Raw genomic sequence first — 22017 nt, 5'->3', positions numbered from 1 at the left:
TAAAAATTGCAATCTTTGTTTAAAACAAAATCAAATAAGCCTGAAGAAATTCATAGTATGCCATTGATTTATCCTTATTATAGTTTAATGGAGCGATTTGATAAGAAGGCATGTCTAATGTATCTTAGATGAACAGCTTATACAGGTTCGGTATGCCTCATCTGAAATACTTTGGACCAGAAGTATTTGGGATTTCAAATATTTTCAGATTTTGGAATATTTATATTATACTTATCGGTTCAGTATCCCTAATCTGAAAATTGAAATTCAAAATGCTCCAGTGAGCATTTCCTTTGAGCAACATGTTGGCCCTCAAAAAGTTTCGTATTTCCAGTGTGTGTAGATGGTGTCATCTGGAGTTTGGGCGGCTATACATGAGTATCAAAGACAATGGCCAAGAACAAATTAAGTGGGCAGAAGTATAGGAATGTATTCACTGTATTCACATAGACAGCCAAAACAAACAAACAAACAAAAAAAAACAAAAAAAAAAACAAAAAAAAACTTTAAGGCTAAAAAGAAAGTAAAACCAGTTAGCACTAATCTTTTTTTTTTTTTTTTTTTTTTTTTTTTGAGACAGAGTCTCACTCTGTTGCCCAGACTGGAGTGCAGTGGCACAACCTCGGTTCACTGCAACCTCCACTTGCTGGGCTCATGCGATTCTCCTGCCTCAGCCTCTTGAGTAGCTGGGACTACAGAACGCACCACTATGCCCAGCTAATTTTTGTATTTTTTTTAATAGAGACGGGGGTTTCACCATGTTGGCCAGGCTGGTCTCGAACTCCTGACCTCGTGATCCACCCACCTGGGCTTCCCAAATTGCTGAGATTACAGGATTGAGCCACCCTGTCTGGCCCAGTTACCGCTAATCTTAAGAGGATAAACATTGCGAATGATGAAAAAGTGAAAAAGTTAACAGAGTGAATAAAGTTTTCATACATATATATAAAAAACTTGTACACTTCTCAAAAGGTCTTTCTCTTGAACCTCTGCAGAAAGGACTGAGGGAGCGTCATAAAAGCAAACCAGTTAATACTGATGAATCTACAAGATTAATGACTCAGTTGTAATACAGAGGTCATGCATCTAAAAGACTAGTACATTAAATGTTTTATTTTTTAAAGTTTCCAATTTTGAGGCCATGCGTGGTGCCTCACGCCTGTAATCCCAGCATTTTGGGAGGCCGAGGTGGGCAGATCATGAGGTCAGGAGTTTGAGACCAGCCTGGCCAACATAGTGAAACCCGGTCTCTACTAAAAATACAGAAATTAGCTGGGCGTGGTGGTGGGCGTCTGTAACCCCAGCTACTCCGGAGGCTAAAGCAGGAGAATTGCTTGAACTTGGGAGGTGGAGGTTGCAGTGAGCCAAGATCGTGCCATTGCACTCCAACCTGGGGGACAAAAGCAAGACTCCGTCTCAAAAACAAAACAAAACAACAAACAAAGTTTCTGATTTTGGAAATTTTACATTTTGAATTTTCAGATTTGGGATGCTTAACCTGTAATTATATATGGTCTTAAGTCTTGTAAGGCACTTGTTACTGTGATTGATTTGACAAGTCAGAGACGAATGTTTCTTACATAAAATTAGCAACCAAGAAAAATAATGTTTAAAGAACAATTGCAAATTTCCAAACAATTTAATGAACCTTCTCCTTCAAATCAGATTTATTATAGTTACAATGAAAGTTTTTTTAAAAATTCCAAATAATATATGCAGCTATTCTCCCTCCAGGAGATGGAAATTAATCACTTCTCTCCTTGAGTGTGGACTAGACTTAGTGATTCAGTGTCAAAGAACAGAGTATGGAAAAGGAAAAAAATAGTAGCTTTACAATAGAGAGAGACCTGGCAGACACTATATTTAGCAAGTGATCAAGGTTAACAGCACCCCGTGATAAGTTATGCTGATACCATATACTCCTCAAGATAGTGTGAGAGGACATCTAAGTAATGTGGCATTCTTTCAATAAATAAGCAAACAAATAAGCAAACAAATCCACTTTAAATATGAAGTAAAAGGACATGATATTAACTTACTCTCCCATGTTTCAGAAAAAAATACACACACAATATGCCTATGTTTGTGCATATATAAATTGTTCTGCTGTTCCAGAGAAAATGATAAAAGAAACACGGCAAATGTTAAAAGTTGGTGAACTGGGATATGAGGTATATTGAAATTCTTTGTATTTGCAACTTTTCCGAGGTTTCAAGTTATTTCAAAATAAAATTCAACAAAATTTAAACTAACGATTTTTCTCTTTTCCTTGTTTTTTGGTTTGTTTTTTGAGACAGGATCTCGTTCCGTTGCACTGGCTGGAGTGCAATGGCACAATCTCAGCTCACTGAAGCCTTCACCTCCTGGGCTCCAGTGAAACTCCCACCTCAGCCTCCCAAGTAGCTGGGACTACAGGTGTGTACCACTGTACACAACTACAATGTTTTGCTTATTTTTTGTAGAGATGAGGTCTCACTATGTTGTCCAGAATGGTCTCAAACTTCTAAGCTCAAACAATTGGCCCGCCTCAACCTCCCAAAGTGCTGGAATTACAGGCATAAGCCACCATTCCTGGCTAAATTTTTCTTATTATAGAGTCAACATATTATCATTGCAAAATAATTTTTGAGAAAGGAAATCAATTTTTTTTTTTTTTTTTTTGAGACGGATTCTTGCTCTGTCAACCAGGCTGGAGTGCAGTGGTGCGACTCGGCTCACTGCAACCTCCACCTCCCGGGTTCACGCCATTCTCCTGCCACAGCCTCCCGAGTAGCTGGGACTACAGGCACCTGCCACCACGTCCGGCTAATTTTTTTTATTTTTAGTAGAGACGAGGTTTCTCTGTGTTAGCCAGGATGGTCTCAATCTCCTGACCTCGTGATCTGCCCTCCTTAACCTCCCTCCCAAAGTGCTGGGATAACAGGCTTGAGCCACCGCTCCCGGCCGTTTTTTTGTGTTTGTTTTGTTTTTAGCAACACAGGTCTTGCTCTGTTGCCCAGGCTAGAAGTGCAGTAGCATGAAAATGGCTTACTGCAACCTTGAACTCCTGGGCTCAAGCAATCCTCCCACCTCTACCTCCCGAGTAGCTAGGACAACAGGCGCACACCACCACACTTGGCTAATTTTTATTCGTTTATTTTTTATTTTTTGTAGACATGGGACCTGGCTGTTTTGCCCAGGCAGGTCTTGAACTCCTGGCCTCAAGCAATATTCCTGCTTTGGCCTCCCAAAGTGCTGAGATTTTAGGCGCGAGCCACCATGCCCAACTGTTATAGTGTTACTTGAAGATGGATTTAGGTTAGTCGTAAATGTATATTGCAAACTCTAGAGCACCCACTAAAAGTTGTTTAAGGAGAAGTATAATTGATATGCTAAGAGAAGAGAGAAAATTGAATTACACAAAATGCTCAATTAAAGTGAGAGGTGACAGAAAAAGAGTGGAAGAAAAAAGAACAGGTGAAATGATAGTAAATAGGTATAATATGCTTGATATTTGTTTCCCATGTGCTCACAAACATGGGACTATTACTATGGTGGTGGCAATAATTTTTCTTTTCTTTTTTTTTTCTTTTTTTTTCCCAGACGGAGTCTTGCTCTGTCGCCCAGGCTGGAGTGCAGTGGCGTGATCTCGGCTCACTGCAAGCTCCGCCTCCCAGGTTCACGCCATTCTCCTGCCTCAGCCTCCCAAGTAGCTGGGACTACAGGTGCCTGGACCACACCTGGCTAATTTTTTTTGTATGTTTAGTAGAGACGGGGTTTCACCATGTTAGCCAGGATGGTCTCGAGCTCCTGACCTCGTGATCCACCCACCTGGGCTTCCCAAAATGCTGGGATTACAGGCATGAACCACCATGCTGGCCTGGGCAATTCTTAAGTAGAGGGTTAATAGTTAAACTGCAAAGTGGAATTATGTCTGAACAAAAATCAACAGCATTGTTATAAAGAGAATACAAGAGGTAAAGTTAGGAGGCAGAAAAGAGTTGGTAGAAAAGAGTCAGCGCCTAACCACCACCACCACCACCACCACTACTTCCCACCAAGATGTCAGGAGGCACCATCCTCCAGGTGTTTGATTCCAGGACAATGGGTGGCCTGAGGAGATGGTGTGCAATCAGACCATGCAGAAGATACTTGTATTAGCACATTTGTGAACTGAGAGCTGCCAATACTTTTGTAAAGTGTGAGAAAACACAAGCCTTTATCAGCAACTGAGCAAAATGACGGTGCTAGCTTTTATAATATGACCCTATCCAGGAAGTTCTCACTCTTTGCTGCATAGACAGCTCCAACCAGGCATGTTGGTGCACACTTGCAACCTCAGCACTTTGGGAGGCAAAGGAGGATGGCCCAGATCAGCCTGAACAACATAGTGACAGCCCCTCTCTACAAAAAAATATTTTTAAATGATAATAAAAATAAAAACAAATTAAAAAATAACTCCAGAATGTATCTAATTATCTGATGTCCTGTTAGTCTTCGTTATTCAGTTGACCTAACATGCAAGATGTTTGCCAGTAGAAGATTGTTAGTTGTGTTTTTTGAGGCCTATACCTTGGACTCCCACATTTCAGTATCCCCAGAAAATCCAGCTAATTTGTCTTTAATTTCCTTTTCACCTTGATACAGTGTTCTACCCTGAGTTGAGAAATCAGCCAGTTACCCCTAAACAACCTGAGATGTCAAAACCTGTTATACCTCTTACTATAAACAAGTTAAGCAAATTGCAAAAGCTAGAAATTTCATCCACACGGTATGTACAAATTTCAATAAATCATGAACTTAGCATGTCAAGGTAGAGCGTGAAACTAAAATCATTGATCATCTCAAGTTCTTTCTACAATGGGGCTGAATCTCAAAGGAAATAATTTTTTACGGCATGAATGAAAATGCATAAGATTAACTCCTCACCTTTCCTTCCTATTCTCTTCCTTCTTGATCAAGATTTCTAAATCAATAATATGTTTTTGAACTCTTACCTTGATTTCATAAGGATTTTTATCTCTAGCTTCACATCTTCTCACTTTTCCCCTGCTTTTCCCCTGGATTCAATTCAAAAGCCAGCAGAGGAAAGTGTTCTCATCTGTTGCTCAAATCACAGAAGTGCAATTCTCCTTCACAGTATTTATTTTATTTTGCTTTAAGTCCCAGTGGTTTACTATAAAGTAATTTCTTTCTTTGAATTAACTTTTGACATAAGTGAAAGTATTGAGTAGATTTGGTTTCTGGATTTGCTTTTAGAAATTTTGATGTGGAGAAGGCAGGGAAATAATACATTACTCCAGAAATAACTGGTTTGCCTAAGTCTTTTATGTTTGATGAGAGCCTGTGACTCCAAAATTTGGATTTAAAAACATTATTTTTTTTCTTAGAAGGTGAAAAGAACCTAAGGGAGCATCTAGAAGAACAAATAAGAACATATTTACAAACTGATGTTAAAATGGTAGATTAATGCCCTTCTAGATAATAAACCTATTTAGATAATAAATAAATACTGAAACCTCCTCTTCTCTTCTAGATAACGAAACCTATTCTGAAATTAAAATAACTTTTTTTTTTTTTCTGAGATGGAGTCTCGCTCTGTCGCCCCCATCTCCACTAAAACTAAATAACTTTTATGAGGCCATTATAACATAATACTAGACACAGTTCAATGAAACAGATTTGATGGACCAGAACTGACTCTATTATATGTAAATTATACTATAGGAAGCATCACAAATCAATGAGAAACAGATGGACAATTCAAAAAACTGCATTGGCTAAAAAAATTAGTGTCATAAAAAGGGTTGGAAGAGACTAAAAAACACAACAAAATGTAATATATGGACTTTGTTTGGTCTCAGAGACAAACAAATCCATTATGGAAAGATACTCCTGAGCTATCAGAAAAATCTTTATATGGACTTAGGTGATATTAAAGAATTATTGTGTATTTTTGTTTTTGTTTAGAAACAAAACAAAACATTTTTAAAAACAAAAACAAACAAACTTCATTGCCTAGGTTGGGGTGCAGTGGCACAATCACAGCTCACTGCAGCCTCAACCTCCCAGGCTCAAGCCATCCCCCACCTCAGCCTCCTGAGTAGGTGGGACTGTAGGTACTCGTCACCATGCCCAGCTAATTTTTTAACTTTTTGGAGAGACAGGGTCTTGCTATGTTGCCCAGGCTGATCTTGAATTCCTGGGTTTAAGCTACTCTGTCATCTTGACCTCCCAAAGTGCTGGGATTACAGGCATGAGTCAACGTGCCTGGCCTAGGAATTATTGTTAATAATAATTATTATTGTAAATTTTGTTAGGTGAGATAAAGGCATGAAAATTATATTTTCAAAAACAAGATGTCTTTCTCAGGCAAAGAAACATACTAGATTATTTACAAGTGAAATGACTAGATGTCTGAGATTTGTGTTAAAATATTCCAGATTAAAAAGGAAAAACAGGCAGACAGCCCCTTCTCTGCTGTACTGCCCATCTATCGTAATAAAATAAAATAAAATAAAATAAAGTAGAAAAACGGAAAGAGAAGAAATAAGAAAGGCAAAATTATCATTGGTGAAGAATGAGAATGCATTATTATTCTTGCTACTTTCATGTACTTAAAAATGTCTGCAATAAATAAGTTATTACAAAAACACTGAAACCATGTTTTCAAATAAAATCTCATGTTGAAACAGAAAGAAAAAGCGTTTATATTTCTGGTGGAAAGAGAGGAGAGGGCTGTAAACCTCTTCCAGCTCTTCATGCTTTCCCAGGAAAGCCCCTAAAATACCTCCATGGAACTTGATTTGAAAACTGCTGCATCTGCTTTCACTCTTTCATGCAACAGCTGAGGCTCTCTCCAAGCCCCATAGCTTCAGAATTGACCGTTCCCATTCCACAACTGACCTCTTTGTGCGCGCATGCTGTACTCCCCTTCCCGCACAGTCCCCTCTTCACCTTCCCAGGTAGGGGTCTGCCTCATGCACACAACACTGGCTTCAACCCTCCCTTGCTCTTGGGGCCTGACAACTTGGTAAATATGTTACTCATCATTCCATTTGTATCCTTTGTATGGAGAATATTCACCATAGAACTAACCAGGGCAGTTAGTTTTCACCTTTTTTTTTTTTTTTTTTTTTTTTCCCTGAGACGGAGTCTCGCTCTGTCCCCCAGGCTGAAGTGCAGTGGCCAGATCTCAGCTCACTGCAAGCTCCGCCTCCCGGGTTTTACGCCATTCTCCTGCCTCAGCCTCCCGAGTAGCTGGGACTACAGGCGCCTGCCACCTCGCCCGGCTAGTTTTTTGTATTTTTTAGTAGAGACGGGGTTTCACTGTTAGCCAGGATGATCTCGATCTCCTAACCTCGTGATCCGCCCGTCTCGGCCTCCCAAAGTGCTGGGATTACAGGCTTGAGCCACCGCGCCCGGCCAGTTTTCATCTTAATAAAGAACTGTTGTAGGAAAGAAAAGAGTATTGAGGCAATTGGTCAACTACTGAGAAGAAAATCTATATATGTCTTAACGTACACTGTACTCTGAAGACACAAAGATAACAAAAAGTCAAATGTGAAATAAAAACAAAAGCATATAATGAACAGCTAAAATACTGTGGTTAAATATCAAACCCCTGGGTGAAAGAAAGATGAAAACTTGTAATTTTGAAAGTAAAGATCAAGAATTTTGGCTACAGAAATTTCAGAAATTTCATATCAAAAACGCAAATGTTTTAAAATTTAAAATCACATAATAAGCTAGAAAAAGAGTCATAGCAAAAAAAAAAAAAAACCCAAAACATAGTTAACATTTTTATTATAAAAAAGAGCTCGTAAAATCATCAACACCACAAAAGAATAAGAGGCAATGGTCATAGGCATTTTAAGTGAAAAAAAATAGCACATACCTGTTTACATACATATTAATATAACTATTAATTAAATAAATGTAAATTTAAATATGAGAGTTTTCACATACAAAACAGGAATTTTTTTTAGAGTACTAAATATAATTCTTGTTAGGTTCAAAAGAGTCTTTAAACTGTTCAAAACTTTGATTCTAATTCTTAGAATTTAACCTAAAAAAAATTAAATTAAAAAAATGAGCAAAGTTGTTCATCAAGTGTCACCTATAACAGCAAAAAATTCAAAACAAACTAAATATTTAACAATAGAATGATTGGATAAATAATGGCACAAATGCCCAATGACATTTTTATTTATTTATTTATTTTCTCGAGATGGGGTCTTGCTCTGTCACCCTGGCTGGAGTACAATGGCATGTTCAAAGGTCATTGATTGCAACCTTGAACACCTGGACTCAAGGGCTCCTCCTGCCTCAGCCTCCTGAGTAGCTGGTGCTAGAGGCATGCCACTGCACCTAAATTTTTTTTTTTTTTTTTTTTTTTTTTTTTTAATTTCTATAGGCCGGGCGCGGTGGCTCAAGCCTGTAATCCCAGCACTTTGGGAGGCCGAGACAGGCGGATCACGAGGTCAGGAGATCGAGACCATCCTGGCTAACACGGTGAAACCCCGTCTCTACTAAAAAAAAAAAAAATACAAAAAACTAGCCGGGTGAGGTGGCGTGCGCCTGTAGTCCCAGCTACTTGAGGGGCTGAGGCAGGAGAATGGCATAAACCCGGGAGGGGGAGCTTGCAGTGAGCTGAGATCCGGCCACTGCACTCCAGCCCGGGCGACAGAGCGAGACTCCGTCTCAAAAAAAAAAAAAATACATAAAAATAAATAAATAAATTTCTGTAGTTAGGGTCTTGCTTTGTTGTTCCAAGTGACATTTAAAAAATGCTTATGTTGGTCGGGTGCAGTGGCTCACGCCTGTAATCCCAGCACTTTAGGAGGCCAAGGCGAGCAGATTGCCTGAGGTCGGGAGTTCGAGACCAGCCTGACCAACATGGAGAAACTCCGTCTCTAAAAAAAATACAAAATTAGCCAGGCTTGGTGGCGCATGCCTGTAATCCCAGTGACTCGGGAGGCTGAGACAGGAGAATCGCTTGAACCCGGAAGGCGGAGGTTGCAGTGAGCCGAGATCGCACCATCACACTCCAGTCTGGGCAACAAGAGCGAAGCTCCATCAAAAAAAAAAAAAAAAAAAAAAAAAAGGCTGGGCGTGGTGGCTCACGCCTGTAATCCCAGCACTTTGGGAGGCTGAGGAGGGTGGATCACTTGAGACCAGGAGTTCAAAACCAGCCTGGACAACATGGTGAAACCCCGTCTCTATTAAAAATACAAAAATTAGCCGGGTGTGGTGGCGCATGCCTGTAATCCCAGCTACTCTGGAGGCTGAGGCAGGAGAATCCCTTGAACTCAGGACGTGGAGGCTGCAGTAAGCCAAAATCGCACCACTGCACTCCAGCCTGGGTGACAGAGTGAGACTCTGTCTCAGAAAAGAAAAAAAAATGCTTATGTTGGCCGGGCGTGGTGACTCATGCTTGTAATCCCAGCACTTCAGGAGGCGGATGTGGGCAGTTCGCTTGAGTTCAGGAGTTTGAGAGCCCCTTGACCAACGTGGAAAACCCCACCTCTAATAAAGTACAAAAATTTGGTGGGCGTGGTGGCGCACATCTATAATCCCAGCTCTTCAGGAGACTGAGGCAGGAGAATTGCTTGAACCCGGGAAGCAAAGGTTGCGGTGAGCCGAGACTGTATCACTGCACTCCAATCTGGGAAACAGAGCAAGACTCTGTCTCAAAAACAAACAAATAAATAAATAAATAACGCTTATGTTAATGCAAAAATGCTTATGTTAAAGATTAAGTCGATTTTCTTATAAAAATTATCACTAATATTTTCAATTTAAAGGCAAAACAATGCATAGATTCAAGAATATTGAAACAAAAAACTGTATAGTCACTTTTTCCTTTGGATGTTCAGATTAAAGGAGTTTTTTTCTTCTTGTCTTTTGTTAACATTTAAGTTTCTTTGAAGTTTTCTATAATAGATATTTATTACATTTACCATTTAGTTAAATTTATTTAGAAAAGTTATATGCTCATGCAATTCCTCCCTCCTGCGCTTCCCTGCTCCCACCTATCACTAGAAAAGAAAAATTTTAAAAAAATAAAAAGTATATGCTGGCTGAGCATTATATTATAGCTCACACCTGTAATCCCAGCACTATGGGAGGCTGAGGCGGCAGGATCAATTGAGCCCAGGAGTTTGAAACCAGCCTGGGTAATATAGTGAGACTCTTTCTTAAAAGACTTTAAAAATTGGCTGGGTGAAGTGGTGCACACCACTGCACTTCTGCTTGGGCAATAGAGTGAGACCCTCGTCTAAAATACATGTATACACACATATATATGCTATAATTGACATATGTATATGCTATATTAACAAATTGAATGATTCATGTTTATTATGAAAGAATAAAATAGAGTAAAATAGAAGTTAGGCTATCTGAGCTACTTCTTGATGTTCATGCTAATACAATTTGTCATATTAAAACTTATCTTGTCATTAAATTACAGCCCTTTGGTCCGGGCGCGGTGTCTCACGCCTGTAATCCCAGCACTTTGGGAGGCCGAGGTGGGCGGATCACCTGAAGTCTGGAGTTCGAGACCAGCCTGACTGATATGGAGAAATCCCATCTCCACTAAAAATACAAAAAGCCAGGCGTGGTGGCATATGCCTGTAATCCCAGCTACTCAGGAGAATCGCTTGAACCCGGAAGGCGGAGGTTGCAGTGAGCCGAGATCACAAAATACAAAATTTTGTATTTTGTAAAAATGCAAAATTAGCCGGTCGTGGGGGCGCATGCCTGTAATCCCAGCTACTTGGGAGGCTGAGGCAGTAGAATCGCTTGAACCTGGGAGGCAGAGTTTGCGGTGAGACGAGATCGCGCCATTGCGCTCTAGCCTGGGCAACGAGAGTGAAACTCCAAGTTAAAAAAAAAAAAAAAAAAAAATACCTATCTTTGTATCAAGCAGGTAACTAGGCAGAAAGTGAATAGGAATTGCTGAGTGCAGATGAATTAGAGCTCTCTGAGTGAGCTCTTAATTTTCCCTTAACAAAATTCTTAGAAATCATGAAAGACAAAATTTTATATTATTCTGAACAAATCACAGTCATCATATTAATGATTTTTTCTATCATGAACCAAACATAATGTCAATATGTTGATAGCCACATGCTGTTAATGGAGTGCAGTGACATGTCTGAGATATGTGTAAGTATTGTCAGTAATATTTGTAATAATGTCAAACTGAGGAAAAACTTGAAATGTCCAATAATAAATAAATAAATTTACTACAGAATAATCACCCTGTGGCATATTATGCAGCCATTAAAAATGAGGTAGGTCCATATATTTTTTGTTAATTTTTTTTATTAATTTATTTTTTAAATTTATAGAAACAGTATCTCACTATGTTGCCCAGGCTGGTCTCGAACTCCTGAGCTCAAGCAATCCTCCCATCTCAGCCTCCCAAAGTGCTGGGATTACAAATGGAATCCCATTTGTAAGGTCCATATACATATATACACACACATACACACACACACACACACATATATACACAACTTGTTGCCAAGTTGCAATACAATGGCACGATCTCGGCTCACTGCAACCTCCGCCTCCTGGGATCAAGCGATTCTTCTGCCTCAGCCTCCCAAGTAGCTGGGATTACAGGCATGTGCCCCCACGACCAGCTAATTTTGTATTTTTCATAGAGACAGGGTTTCACCATGTTGGCCAGGCTGGTCTCGAACTGACCTTAGGTGATCCTCCCTCCTCGGCCTCCCAAAGTGCTGGGATTATAGGTGTAAGCCACCGCGCCCGGCCAGTAAGGTCCATATATTTTAACATGAAAGATTATTATAAATATAAATAAAATAATTTACAAGATATAGGTATATCTATGTATAATCTGGTTACCTTTAGGGAGAGGATTGAAAAGGGTCTTTGCTTTTTACATACCTCTACTTTTGTTTGCATTTTTGTGATAAGAGGATTTGCTTTTACAACTAAGGGAGGAAAATAAAAAGAAAAGAAAGAGGAAGAGTGGGAGGGAGGCCAAGAAGGGAAGGAAGAATAAAAAAGAAGTGAGCGCCGGGGCGGTGGCCCACGCCTGTAATCCCAGCATTTTGGGAGGCTGAGGCAGGTGGATCACAAGGTCAGGTGATCAAGACCATCCTGGCCAACATGGTGAAACAAAAACTACTAAAATTAGCCAGGCGTGGTGGCATGTGCCCAGCTACTCAGGAGGCTGAGGCAGAAGAATCGTTTGAACTTGGGAGGTGGAGGTTGCAGTGAGCCGAGAGCGCCATTGCACTCCAGCTTGGCAACAGAGCAAGACTCCGTCAAAGAAAGGAAAGCAAAGCAAAGCAAAGCAAAGCGAGGGGAGGGGAGGGGAGGGGAGGGGAAAAAAAGGAAAGAGAGCCTCACATTCTTTAATGGTCCTAGTCCCTACTACAATAAAGTCATTATTAGCTGAGAGTGGAGTAGTTAAGAGTATGCAGACCTTGACTGGACCACTTTGGGTAACTTACTTACCTTCAGTTTATTCATCAAGTGAAGATACCAGTACTTATGTCTCAGGGTTGTTGTGTAGTAAAGCAAATACTAACATACTAATGAAGTAGTTTGGGAAGCACAGAAAAAGAGAAAGGAATTTTGATGATGTGAATGACTAATTTCAACCTATTTATCTATTTCCTTAACAGGGATATAGCTGACAAAATACCAAAGAGTTGTACCTGCTTCAACTGCATTTATTAATTAGCAGGCGACAATTGGTAGGTATTGTTGTTAGTACTATACTGCACAAACTGTTCGACTCTGGAGACACAGCAGAGAGTAAGACAGAAATGGCTTCTGTTTTCATTGTGAGTGTGATATACTAGGTAAATAAAATACACTGAACAATTCAGTACACATAATGATAAGAAGAGAGCAAGATGCCATGGGAGCATAAAATGGGCAGCCCAGGGAATCAGAGAAAAGATCTAGGAGGAAGCAAGATTTAGCTGGGAATTGAAGAACAAGAGTTACCTAGGTGAATAGGGAGGAATGTGATTTGGGCAGAGGGCAAAGACCATGGGTAGGAAGAAACTCAGAGCTTTGGAGGTACTGGAAAACCTCTACAACAGTTATAGCTCAGAGAACTGGGAATGATGATGGATGAGACTGCAAAAGAGCCAGGATCCAGCGAATGTAACATCTTTGAGGCCTACTGAAGGATTGCAGTCATTATTTCAATAGACAAAGGGAGCCATTATACATTTCTAATGAAAATTAATTTTATTTCCCTTCTCGATTCTTTTCCTTGATCTGTTAATAATATTTCTTCTAGCCGGATGCAGTGGCACACACCTGTAGACTCAGCTACTCAGGAGTCTAAGGCAGGAGGATAGCTCAAGCCCCAAGAGTTCAAGGCTGTAATGCACTATGATTACATCTGTGAATAGCCACTGCTACACTCTAGCATAGCAAGACCCTGTCTCTAATAACAGTAATAATAATACTTCCAGCTACTTTATGGTGGGACACATTCTAACCTGTTTTGTAGGTTGATTTTTTACTTACCAAATTCTCCGAATTCTGAAGGTGACTTACTATACATGCCTATCTGTTATAGGAACTAAATTTAAAGTTCTTGGCTGGGCATGGTGGCCGACGCCTGTAATCCCAGAACTTTGGGAGGCCTAGGCAAGAGAATCTCTTGAGGCCAGGAGTTTGAGACCAACCTGGGCAACATAGCGAGATTCTGTCTCTAAAAAAAAAAAAGAAAAATTAGCCAGGCGTGTGCACCTGTAGTCTTAGCTACTCAAGTGGCAGGAGGATGGCTTAAGCCCAGGAGTTCGAACTGTGATTGTGCCTTGAGCCACTGCATGCCAGCCTGGGTGACACAATGAGACTCTGTCTCTGAAAAAAAAAGTAAAGCTCTTCTCACCTTGTTTACTTTTTATATTTACACTGTTGTTTCTAGTCCTCACATACTACATTTAACGTAGTGTAAGACACTACGACTTGTTTTCCGTGGTCTTGTGATTACACAAATTGACATATCCTTGTTTTACTTATTAACACGCTGTAGAAGCAGCAAACACTGACGTAACATTTTGACTTTCAGAATATGACTGTGTACTGGATTTTTTTTTCTGACAGCACTACTTTTCCCTTTGTTCGTTTCCCTTGAAAGGATCTATAACCATTAGCTAATGTCTCTCATTTATCAAGGGCTTACCACATGTTATGCACTTTACTCATACTTCATTAAATCATCACAACAACTTTTCAGGAATGAATTTTTATTTTTGTTTGTAGTTTGAGACTGAGCATCAAAGGTTATGCATCTTGTTCAAGATTATATAGTTAAGAAATGAGAAACATTTCCTTGAGTAATCAGCTTCTGCTTACCTGTGCTTCTGCCAGCCTCAAAAATTCCTAGAACCATAAATTTGAAATGAAAACTATATATATCACTGGATAGACTTTCACCAAATCCATGTTTGACGTTGTGGTCATTGAACAACATGAAAGGAAAAGTATTCTATTCCTTAAGCCTCTAGCCCACAAGCAACTAAAAATATACAAAATTTGATCATTGATGAAAAATACATATTACTTGCTATACATAGAAATGAATGGTAAAAATAAAAGTAAGAGCAGTATGTCCAAACCCTCAATACAGCTTTGCCCTGACATATGGTTGTATTTATGGTTTTGGGGGGATACTAAAATAAACAAAAAAGGACACAAGACTTGTTTAAAGTATCATTTTTAAAAATGTTTAGTGTATAAGGATGAACATAAGGCCAAATCTTATTTAACATGGCAAGAATATTTTCAGACACACATTTCTTGCAAATCACTCATCTAATTCTATTTACATCATTTTTGCTTCAAATATCTGTTCACTATAGAGCATATTTTTTATTGATTATCCAAGTTTTGTGAGGCAACAGAGTTTACGTCCTACAATGTTGGAAATTCCCCAGAAGTCCTGAGATTTTTGGAAAATCTTAAGACACTTATGTTTCTAATTCTTGAAAATATTTGTCGCGTTAATGCACTGTGGCTTTTTTTTTTTTTTTTTTTTTTTTTTTGAGATGGAGCCTTGCTCTGTCTCCCAGGCTGGAGTGCAGTGGCCGGATCTCAGCTCACTGCAAGCTCCGTCTCCCAGGTTCACGCCATTCTCCTGCCTCAGCCTCCCGAGTAGCTGGGACTACAGGCGCCCATCACCTCGCCCATCTAGTTTTTTTGTATTTTTTAGTAGAGACGGGGTTTCACCGTGTTAGCCAGGATGGTCTCGATCTCCTGACCTCGTGATCCACCTGTCTCGGCCTCCCAAAGTGCTGGGATTACAGGCTTAAGCCACCGCGCCCAGCCTTCTGTGGCTTTTAAAAATAGAGCCTGTTTTGTAAAGATCATCTTGTATTTAGTCACAAATTAGGAGGGTTATTGTTCAAAATATATTTTTAATGAAAAACAAAATGCAGACTAAAACCTGAAGTGATCATCAGGTTATCTTTGTCACCACAAACTATGTGCTTAGCACTGTGAGGCTGATTCACAACAAATTGAAAGAGTGATTTTTTTCTTTTAATAATTCATTTCCAAAGCAAACATGCAGTTGGCAAACAAAGAAAAAACTGTAAATTCCTCTGATTTGTTAATTTTTCTTTTTTATTAGAACTGCTTTTTCCTTCTTACAAGTTGACAATACTTTCATATAAAGATTCCTAGAGTAAAATTTTTCTCTAATTAGGTATAAATTGTAATACATTCTTTAGCTCCTTTTGTCTCACTCATAATAGCTAATTATCATGTAGAATTGTCAGTTTAAAGGCAGAGCTTTGTTATATTGCTGACTAAAAATCACTTGTCAGATGCCAAGTGGTACCCTCATGCCCACATTTGCCATGTTTGGAGTTTTAGATAACCATCACCTACAGTTCTTATACCCTTTAATTATGAAATACTGCAAGTCCTTCAGACAAGTGAGGACCAGAAAAAAGATGAAAATTAAACACAAATTTTAATGGTTTTCAATGACACTTTTTTTTTTTTTTTTTTTGAGACAGAGTCTCACTCTGTCGCCTAGGCTGGAGTGCAGTGGTGCAAGCTTGACTCACTGCAACCTCCGCCTCCCGGATTCAAGTGATTTTCCTGCCTCAGTCTCCCAAGTAGCTGGGACTACAGGCCTATGCCACCACGCCCCGCTAATTTTTTTTTTTGTATTTTTAGTAGAGACGGGGTTTCACCATCTTACCCAGGATGGTCTCGATCACCTGACCTCGTGACCCACCGGCCTTGGCCTCCCGAAGTGCTGGGATCACAGGCATGAGCCACCATGCTCGGCCAATGACACTCTTTAATTACAAAGGTTAAACGTCTGCTACATTATTCCAGAGTTACTATTTAAGTATTTAACTTGGCACTTGTTTGTTAAAAGGAGAGCAAGGTATAAGATGTCACGGTATAGATGACAAAGAAAAGTGCTTGATACCACACATTAGCAAACAAAAATCTGACAAACTGTTCTAAATGTAAGAGCAAGGGTGGAAGGAATTTGATAGAAGCTTTATACCATTTAATCTGTTTTGACTTCAGCTGTAGATTAAGGGTGGAAAAAAATGAGAGTTGAAACTTTAGTTTTGAATAAAACGTGGGAGGAAAGTATATTTTTTAAGACGTCATGAATCAAAAAATCCTAGTAGGAGGCTAGACTGAAGAAACTAAGCGTATGGGCCGGGCGCAGTGGCTCACGCCTGTAATCCCAGCACTTCGGGAGGCCGAGGAGGGTGGATCACGAGGTCAGGAGATGGAGACCATCCTGGCTAACGTGGTGAAACCCTGTCTCTACTGAAAATATTAAAAATTAGCCAGGCGTAGTGGCGGGCACCTGTGGTCCCAGCTGCGTGGGAGGCTGAGGCAGGAGAATGGCCTGAATCCAGGAGTCAGAGCTTGCAGTGAGCCGAGATCTTGCACCACTGCACTCTTAGCCTGGACAACAGAGCGAGACTCCATTTCAAAAAAAAAAAAAAAAGAAAAGAAACTAAGGGTATGAAAATGGAGAAGAAATATACAATTAAAAGCTCTAAACTGAAATAAATAACCTCAATCATTTAATAATTTTTATATCTGCAGTCATTTTTAAAATTATGAATTATAAAATTATAAATTATAAGGTATTTCAAATATACAGAACATAATGTAACAAGCAAACCTTTGTTATAGTTTTAACTTACATTTAACTGTAGATGACAGGATGCTGGATATAGTTACCTAATTTCCAGATTGCTTCGGTCTCACTGAAATTTGAAACTCATGAACGCTAGGTGGTTCCCCTCAAAGATTTTTAAATTACCTGCCCCCACACAAGGCAGTAATTGACAAGATTTGCAAAAATATAGAAAATTGTCCCAGAAAAAGCACTGTCTTTAATCAGGTGTCTGGTGGTGTCTATCTTTGAATAGGTCCTATAGTGAGTTGCTTGGATGATTAGCATTTGATATGCTAGAGAATTATTAAGTCCATTTAATTCCAGTTGCTCTAAATTGAGGGAAACTTGAAATTGAGCCACAACTACATCAAAGTCTTCCAAGCCAATGGCCAATTTAGATTCTGAGACTCTGGTGAGAGTTAAAGCTTTAAGTTTTGTGTTAACAAATCTCACTATTTTACGCTTACTCACTAGAGTTAGCCTAAGTTGCAGCCATTTTCTGACAATTTGACCTGAAGGTTAAATTCTTGTAGGGAAGGGTTTCCAAATTAATTAACTGTGTCTAGAGTTAATAAATATTCCTGAAAATCTGAAATGTATAACTCTGAGTTTTTCAAAGCAGAAAGCAATCTTACACTTCTCTTTACTTACTTTTAAAATAAAATACCCAAGCTTTGCACAGTGGCATGATTGTAGTCAATGAGGTTTATCCAGGGTGCCATTATTGATAATTGAAAATTTTTCTCAATACTCCACCATGACGACCAGAAATATAGTTGGTGTTGACAATTTTTGACAGTCTCTACAGAGGCTGAACAAAAAAAAAAATAAAAAATAAAAATAAAATCGTCCCAATAGGGTCACTCACTCCTGTAATCCCAGAACATTGGAATGTCAAGGTGGGAGATCGCTGGAGGTCAGAGTTGGAGACCAGCCTGGGCAACCAAGGAAAACTCAGCCTCTAACAAAAAAGAAAATTAAAATTACCACCGGAGTGCAGTGGTGCCACCTACTCAGTAATCTCACCTACTCAGGAGGCTGACCTGTGACGATCCCTTGAGTCCAGGAGTTCGAGGTTATAGTGAACTGTGACTGCACCTCCGCGGTTATTACACTCCAGCCTGAGTGACAATGTGAGACCCAGTCTCTAAATAAAAATAAAACAGGCCGGGTGCGGTGGCTCATACCTGTAATCCCAGCACTTTGGGAGGCCAAGGTGGGCAGATCACAAGGTCAGGAGTTCAAGACCTGCCTGGCCAACATGGTGAAACCCCATCTCTACAAAAAAGACAAAAAAAAAAATTAGCCAGGCATGGTGGCAGGCGCCTGTAATCTCAGCTACTCAGGAGACTGGGGCAGAGAACTGCTTGAAGCCGGGAAGCAGAGGTTACAGTGAGCTGAGATCGTGCCACTGCACTCCAGCCTGGGCAGCAGAGCAAGACTCCATCTCAAAAATAAATAAATAAAATACTATAAAATAACACTTACAGTTTCTGCTAATGCAGCCACTAGAAACGATTTTACTGTCTCTACTAATTCTGATGAATGGTTTTGTAAAGAGTGACTGACAAGAGACTGCAGCACGAAAGCCAGATCAGGCTCCAATTTGTTCCATATGCATAGGGACAGATGACACATTGCATTCAATAAGACTTGGGCATAGGGTTTACCCTCTAAAGTGGGTGCCTGTTGAGACTGTTTTTATATTCAACAGGAAAGTGTGTGGGCATTGAAATTACACTACACGTCATAACCCAAATAAGCATTTAGTCATTGCAAAGAAACATCCAGAGACCAGAAGAAATAATACGAATTAAAATTTCAACACTTTTGAAGACCAAGAAACAAATGCATAATTTCCCTCCTTAATGTTAAAAGATATTAGCTTTCTTCTCTACACAATAGTCTTCTTTTTTCTTCTTGAAGCAGTGTTTCTGTGGTGTTTCTTCCACATCTCCTCTTCAGTTCTGAAAATTGCCAGCTGCCAATTCTGACATGCCAAGGGCTAAGCTATATTTGCCCAACCAGGAAAAGGTAAAAACAGAATCTTGGAGCCAGTAAAGATTATAAACACGTTTCTACACTGTTGGTGTGCTGTTTATAAAAAGAACTCACTTTAAGACTTTAATAAGTCCCCAAACTTCATTATTTTGCTCTCCCTCCAAGTACAAAGCACAGATGTTTCGGCATGTTGGAATCTGAAGTTTGGAATTTTTAGAAGAGGCCATGTGTGGGCAGGGAACTAGCACCCTAGGCAAATTGAGAGGTTCAGCCATTTTCATAAAATAAGGGGGAAAAAAACAGCTCTGGGCCTGGAAGTTTCTTTCTTCTTTTCTTTTCTTTTTTTTTTTTTTTTTTTTTAATTTTTTGAGACAGAGTCTCACTCTGTCACCCAGGCTGGAGTGCAGTGGTGCTTTCTTGGCCCATTGCAACATCTGCCTCCAGGGTTCAAGTGATTCTCGTGTCTCAGCCTCCTGAGTAACTGGGATCACAGGCGTGTGCCACCACACCAGGCTAATTTTTGTATTTTTAGTAGAGATGAGGTTTTGCCATGTTGGCCAGGATGGTCTCGCACTCTGGACCTCAAGTTATCCACCTGCCTCAGCCTCCCAAAGTTGCTGGAATTACAGGCATGAGTCACCACACCTGGCTCAAATTTTTTAAACTTAAATTTTATGCCAAAACTGAATGTCAAATAAATATTTGCAGAAACTGCATACCTTTCTAAAACTTGTTAAAAACAGTTCAATTTAATCTTTAGTAGGTAAAACCAGGCAGGCAGCCAATTAAGATAAGATGAAAAATGGACTTTTTTTTTTTTTTAAACTGGAAGAATTTGTTGGGCACGGTGACTCACGCCTGTAACCCCAGCACTTTGGGAGGCCGAGGCGGGCGGATCACCTGTGGTCAGGAGTTGGAGACCAGCCTGATCAACATGGAGAAACCCTGTCTCTACTAAAAATACAAAATAAGCCAGGCGTGGTGGCAGGGGCCTGTAATCCCAGCTACTCAGGAGGCTGAGGCAGGAGAATCACCTGAACCGGGGAGGCAGAGGTTGCAGTGAGACAAGATCACACCATTGCACTCCAGCTTGGGTAACAAGAGCGAAACTTCGTCTCAAAAAAAAAAATAAATAAAACTGGAAGAATTCACATTGTAAGCTTCATGGGAGCAAAAGCTGCGGTCATTCTATGAATCCCCACTGTTTAACAAAGTGCCTGATACCTAGTTGATTTTTAACAGTGATTTCTGCTGAGAATTAGGACTTTCCTGGTGTATGTTGAGGTATAGATATGCATAATGCATATATGATGTACATAAAATATTTTACTATCATAAAATCTTAAAGTTGGGAAATGTTTAGGATGACCTAAATGACTATTTCTGAAAGATGAACTTGCTTTCCCTCCTCCATACACAAGCATCAGAAATTTATTTTATACTTCTGCCCTACCACTTCATTGTGTGATCATTTGTCCATCCACATCTTACCCTATATGAATACACACATACACTCAAATCATGTCTATTCCCCATATTAAATGCAAACATGCACAGACACATAGTGGGAGGCGAGTGCAGAGTATTTGCCTCTTCCATATAATTCTCAATCACTCAAGTAATAGTACTTGAAGTATTCACCCTACCAATTATATCAAATTGAATGGGAAACTGGCTTTTAGACAATCCTCTGACTTTAGACAAATGACACAACCGTTTTTCATCCAAAAACAAATAATAGAGAAGCAACTGAGCCAAACTAATTATTATTTTTTGAGGAGTCTTGCTCTGTTGCCCAGGCTGGAGTGCAGTGGCGTGATCTCGACTCACTGCAAGCTCCACCTCCCGGGTTCATGCCATTCTCCTGCCTCAGCCTCCCTAGTACCTGGGACTACAGGCACCTGCCACCATGCCCGGCTAATTTATTTTTTTTTATTTTTAATAGAGACGGAGTTTCACTGTGTTAGTCAGGATGGTCTCGATCTCCTGACCTTGTGATCTGCCCACCTTGGCCTCCCAAAGTGCTGGGATTACAGGCTTGAGCCACCACGCCCAGCCTAAATTACTAATGTTTTTATGCTCCAGTAACTCAGCAGTTTGCTTTGTGGTAGGTGATAAATCTTCGTGTAAATGACTTTAGTCAAGTTATAATAGAAAAAATCCTTGAAGTATGATTTAAAGTGTCAACATTTTATATTTAAAACTACAATATAATCAACTGCCCAGAATTGTTCTACTCCTTTTGAATTGTTGATTTTTTTCTTGGGTATCATGGATTTTTTAAATCTTGTTTTGTGTATTTTTACAATATTATGAACTGAAATAAATTTTACTCTTTTGCTGCTTCATGTAACTATACTCAAACTGTCCCCTTATTCTTGTTTCTCCAGCCTTTCCAGCTTTAAAATTTCATCATCATTAAGATTTTGTGCTTACTCGTGTCATGTCGCATCTACTAAATTACTCAAGTTTCTTTTTTTTTTTTAGATGGAGTTTCGCCCTTGTTGCCCGTGCTGGAGTGCAATGGGGCGATCTCAGCTCACTGCAACCTCCGCCTCCTGAGTAGCTGGGATTACAGGCATACGCCATCACATCCAGCTACTTTTGTATTTTTTAGTAGAGACAGGGTTTCTCCATGTTGGTCAGGCTGATCTGGAACTCCCAACATCAGGTGATCCACCCACCTTGGACTCCCAAAGTGCTGGGATTACAGGCTCAATATTTCCTTATTTTAAACTCTATCACACATCCCATTAAAGATATATTTCAAATTCAACACTTTATCTTCCTTTTGGTTCAATAGATATCCAAAAACGTTTACAATTAATGTTGCATTGAACAGAGCTAATGATAAATATTGTCCC

General features: G+C 39.7%; 1 non-coding gene across 1 annotated transcript; it reads left to right on the top strand.

Moving 5' to 3' along the window:
• The first annotated feature begins 17822 nt into the window (after positions 1–17822).
• On the top strand, positions 17823–17963 carry LOC119625596 (U4 spliceosomal RNA). The gene has a single exon (XR_005241768.1). It is a non-coding gene; the product is annotated as a U4 spliceosomal RNA (small nuclear RNA).
• The last annotated feature ends 4054 nt before the right edge of the window (positions 17964–22017 follow it).

The sequence above is a fragment of the Chlorocebus sabaeus genome, chromosome 13 (genome assembly GCF_047675955.1).
Source record: "Chlorocebus sabaeus isolate Y175 chromosome 13, mChlSab1.0.hap1, whole genome shotgun sequence".
Taxonomy (NCBI): Eukaryota; Metazoa; Chordata; class Mammalia; order Primates; family Cercopithecidae; genus Chlorocebus; species Chlorocebus sabaeus.
The sequence above is the reverse complement of the archived record's forward strand: the minus strand, read 5'-3'. Positions and strand labels throughout refer to the sequence as shown.